Source organism: Chrysochloris asiatica, unplaced genomic scaffold, assembly GCF_000296735.1.
Source record: "Chrysochloris asiatica unplaced genomic scaffold, ChrAsi1.0 scaffold00008, whole genome shotgun sequence".
Taxonomy (NCBI): domain Eukaryota; kingdom Metazoa; phylum Chordata; class Mammalia; order Afrosoricida; family Chrysochloridae; genus Chrysochloris; species Chrysochloris asiatica.
The window spans coordinates 5,880,112-5,885,521 of record NW_006408526.1 but is presented as its reverse complement, the minus strand read 5'-3'; the positions used below and the strand labels follow the sequence as shown (position 1 = coordinate 5,885,521).

The 5,410-nt window shown below is 35.3% G+C and overlaps 1 pseudogene; it reads right to left on the bottom strand.

The window, feature by feature from the left end:
* Nucleotides 1–4,820: 4,820 nt before the first annotated feature.
* On the bottom strand, nt 4,821–5,135 carry LOC102833711 (annotated as a pseudogene).
* Between the last annotated feature and the right edge of the window lie 275 nt (nt 5,136–5,410).

The following is a 5,410-nucleotide window of genomic DNA, read 5'->3' as shown; positions in this document are numbered from 1 at the left end:
GTCACTGATATTAGTTATAAATTTTGAGTATAGTGAGAGAAGAAGTAAGTAAAAACAGACAAATAATGAAACATGACAGCAAGTGAGCACTGAACAATATCTATAAATATTTACATATCAGATCCACAATAATAACATATTAGTTGTGCTTCTGAAATGTCAAAACAAGTCTATATTTAAACATTTAAAAATAAAATTTCCTCTGAATTCTGATTTATGACAAATTATGTAACATGTACTCATGGGGTTCACTATATGTGATACAATGTTTTGTTATATTTTTAAGAATTATTGTCCCAAAACTCAGATGGTAAATATCTGAGCCATGCCACAGTGACTAGACTGAGCAACAGTAGAAATGACATCTACATTGATATCACATGGTCCCTAGTACATCAGAGGGAAGTCAGGCATGGTTGGTTTGTCACAGCATGCTGGCTTTGACACACTGAGAAAGCTTTAGAGCGCTTAAGAATGAAGGCAAGCAGCAGAAGTAACCACGGTAGGTGATCTCATGCAATTTTATAAGCAGAACAGGCCTCTGCAGCAGACCATGCAAAAGAAAGAGATGGAGAAGAAAATAATAGGTGGAAACTCAGTGGACAGAGATTTTTTTAAGATGATAAGGACCCCTGGGGACTACCAGATATAAGTGGAAGAGATTGCAGAAGAAATATATAGGGTTGGGCTACTTAAATATCAGATGGGGAGTAGAACATCAGAAATAGTTATTATTTGTCTTGGTAGATTTTTGTGTTTTTTTTAATGATCTATCAGAGACCTACTTTCTAGGTCTTATGAGTATTGTAGAAATATCAGCTATACCAATTAAACTTCCATTTACAAATGTGGGTGTATTTGTGTAAGCACCTCAAATGCATTATTGTCCTCTTTGTGACATTTACCCATCTGAAAAATACTTTTGAGAAAAATGCATTAACTTTGACACTTCATTTCAGTTTCACCAATAAACATTGGTGCTATCTTAGTCTCTGATCAAAATTATTTTGGGTGAAAGAAGATGGAATGACGATTTTTCTTCTTCATTTGGTTTTAATATCTATTAGGTATGTTATACATGAGAGCATGTGGCCAAACACCAAACCCACTGCCATCAAGTTGATTCTGACTCTTAGCAACTCTATACCAGAGCAGACAGCTTCATCTTTCTCTTGTAGATGGATTTCAACTGCTGACCTTGTGGATCATACATGGGAATATACACAAATTTTACAAATGTAAGCACACATGTTGATTTATAAATTGTACACATTCACATAATTAGTAATAAGTTAAAAAATAGAACAGTATTAAAACCCAAGAACATGCCAAAGGTAATTGTTTTGTTGCTAGTTGCCTCTGAGTTGGTTCTGATTCGTAGCACTACCCACCACTAGTCTGTTAGCTTGTCCTTTTTTGGTAGTTTGCATGTTGCATGAAGCTATACCACCAGTATTTGAAATACCAGTGGGGTCAACCATGATGGACAGGTTTCAGCAGAGCTTCCAGATTAAGATAGACTATTAAGAAAGAAAGGCAAATGTTCAACAACTGAAAACCTTGAGAATAGCCATAGAACATTGACAGATATAATACAAGAAGATGAAACATTATGAATAGCAGTACAACATTACCACATACCGTGCCAAAAGATGAGTACCTCAGATAGGAAGGCACTCACATACAACTGGGAAAGAGCTGCCTCCTCTAAGTAGACTTTTACCATGATAATGTGAATGTAGTAAAGCTTTCAAGATCTTCATTTGCTAATGAGACACAATACAAAACGAGGAGAAACAACTACAAACATCTGTTAAAAATTGGAATGTAGAATGTACCAAGTATTAATCTAGGAAAATTGGAAAGTGTCAAAAATGAAATTGAACACATACATATCAATACCTTATGCACACCTTTGCTGATTTTAAACCATTCACTATTCCCTTGTTCTCTCTAACAACTGCCTCTTGGTCTATGCACAGGATTCTCAAGAACACGATGAAGTATTCTGGAATACCTATTCTTTGCAATGTTATCCATAGCTTGTCAGGATACCGGCAGTTGAAAGCCTTGCATAGTCAATAAGGCACAAGTAAAACTTCTTTCTGGTATTCTCTCTTTTCAGCCAAGATCCATCTGACATCAGGCATGATATGTGTAGTTCCAAATCCTATTTGAATCTGACTTAAATTACTGGCAGTTTCCTGAAAATGTACTGTTGCAGCCATTTTAAAATTATCTGCAGCAAAATTTTACATGCACGTGATATTAAGTATATTCTTCAATGATTACCATATTCCATCGGGTCACCTCTCTTTGGAATGGGCACAAATATGAATTACTTCCAATCAGCTGACTAGGTAGCTGTCTTCCTAATTTCTTGGCATAGATGGGTGAGTATCTCATCTACTCTATGGAGTGCTGCATCCAGTTGGTTGAAAGATTTCACTTTGTATTCCAACAATCCCTAGAACCTTGTTTTTCATCAATGTCTTTAGTGTAGTTTGGATTTTTTCCTTCAGTACTACCAATTTGTCATTGAACACCGACCATTTCTTTTTGACAAAGTGACTCTGTATATATTTCCATCTTTTTTGATGCTTTCTGCATCATTCAATATTTTGCCCATGGAATCTGTCAATAGTGCAAGTCATGGCTTGAATTTTTCTTCTGTTCCTTCAGCTTGAGAAATGCTGAGTGAGTTCTTCCCTTTCACTTCTCTCACTCCAGGCCTTTGCACAATTCATTATAATACTTCACTTTTTCCTCTCGAGCTTTTTCTGTCCAGCTCTTTTACTTTCTCATTTCTTCCATTTGCTTTAGCATCTCTATGCTGGATAGCAAGTTAGAGTCTCTTCTCACATCCGTTTTGTTCTTTTCTTTCTTTCTAGACTTTTTGATGACCTTTTGCTTTCTTCCTTCTGATATCCCTGATGTCATCCCACAACTCTTTTGGTTCAGACTGAAGCTGAAGAACATTAAAACAAGTTTGTAAGAGCCAAAATATGGCTGACAAAGATTAAAGACCACAGCCTTCAGTATGGATTTCATTTACATGTAAAGAAAACAGAATTCTCACAACTGGACCAATCAATAACATCATGGTAAATGGAGAAAAGATTTAAGTTGTCAAACACTTCATTTTACTTGGATCAACAATCAACACACATGAAAGCAACCATTTAGAAATCAGAGGATACATTGCATTAGGCAAATCTGCAGCACAAGACCTCTTTAAAGTGTTCAAGAGCAAAGATGTCAATTTGAGGACTAAGGTGACTCAAACCTTGGTATTTTCAGTAGTCTCATATGTATGTGAAAGTTGCACAACGAATAAGGAAGAACATAGAATAATTGATACTTTTGAATTCTGATGTTGGAGGAGAATATTTTAAATAGTATGGACTGCCAGAAATACAAACAAACCAGTCTGTGTTAGAAGAAGTATACATGGAATGCTGCTTAGAAACCAGGATGGCGAGACTTCATCTTTCATACTTCAGACATATTATCAGGAGGGACCAGTTCCTGAAAAAGGACATCATACTTGGTAGAGTAAAAGGTCAGCAAAAAAGAGGATGGATTGGCAGAGTGGCAGTAGCAGTGGACTCAAGGTAACAATTGTGAGAAGGGTGTTGTTAGGTACCTTCGAGTCAGCTCCCACCCATATACCTAACAGCATGAAACACGGCACAGCCCTGTACCCTCTTCACAATTGTTACAACAACACTATTACAAAATCAAATGCTTCTGTGCCATCCGTATAATTCTTGCTATGTTTGAGCTCATTGGTACAGTGCATTTTTAATATATAAAAGGTATGGAGAATTTTTTTTATTCCTGTTAATGGTTAATTCTCTTTTCTTCATTAATCTTTTATTCCTATTATTGGTTATTCTCTTTTTTTCATTAGTCTTGCTAGCATTTAAATGTACCAGCAGCTCCTTGGGAGAAAAGACCTGGCAATCTCTTCCTGTAAAGATTTTACAGCCTAGGAAACACTAATGGAAAAGTTATACTTTACAGCTTAGGATCACTATGAGTAAAAATCAACTCAACAGGACACAACCACAAATAGTATAGATATTTCTGCACTTTGTTTTCACTGCATTTAACAATGTTTTTTCTTTGGTTCTATCATTTCTATTCTGTGAATAGTCTCCCAGCAGTTATATATGTTGCCCTAAATAGTAATACATTACTTATTATAGCTGCTTTTGATATTTCCTTTTTATGTTTGATCTTTGATAACTTTGCTCTGATGTACACAGATGTAGATTTCTTTGAATTCATTTCTACTTTGAATATAGAAACATCTGAAATCTATTTCTTGTTCTCAGTTTTATTTTTATGAAAATGATTAGAAAACATGTTTTGGCTTTAATCTCTCTGTTCTTGTAGGAATACAGCTACACATAAGTTAGGTCGTTTCCTTCTATTTCATATGATACTTGTGGTCTTCTCTCTAATTTCCATTGTTGTCTCTCTGTGCATCAATATTAATAATTTCAAGTAACCTGTCTCTGTTTCTTGCAGTCATTCTTACATGCTTTCTTTACTGTGCCTTCTCTCTTCTCTCCCCTTACTGAGATGATTTTTTTCACTCTTACCTATAGTTAGGAGGGTACTTCAAAAAGTTGTTGGAAAAATTCCAGTATCTTTTTTTTTTTTTCAAGTATGAAAGAAACAATTTTATCAGACAAACTACATAAAAAGAATCGCATTCTCATTCTACTTGAACATAACACAGCAGTGGTCAAAAATAATGAACTGTGGAATGGATCCCAGGATTTAAGGCAAAGACCCCATTCAGAAAAATATCAGGCTTCAAAGTTCACTGAATCCAGTGCTGATCATGCGTCTTTGAATTCCCCAGCTTCTTCTAAGTCTTTTTCACTTTCTAATAGTGGCAGAAGGTCAGTATATGCAGCTTCCAACCTGTGTCCTAGCAATCTGAGGTCATCACCTGGGACTCTTGCAAGATCTCTGCCTGCTTTTTAATGGCATAATTTTCACCATCTTCAGACTTTATTTTTTCAATCTTTTGCTTCTTTTTCATACATCACTTTTTCTTTGACCAATCGCTTCACTACGCTGGTTTTTATTTTCATCTGCCTCACGAAAGGGTCTGACATGGCCATTCAATCACTGCAGGAAGGAAGGGAGGAGAACCAGGTAACACTGGAGGGAGATGGCACCCAAAATTCCATTATCTTTTAATTGTATCTTTCCAAAACGTTTTTGAAGTTCCCTCACATATCTATTCAATTGGGATATTTCAGTTTGAATCATTCTTATAGATTCTAATAATCTAGTAAAATTCTTCATTATTTTCTATATACTTTACCTTATTTTCTTAAATTGATTTTTTTTTTTTTAATTCCAATGTCAAGTTTACTGGTATTTTATG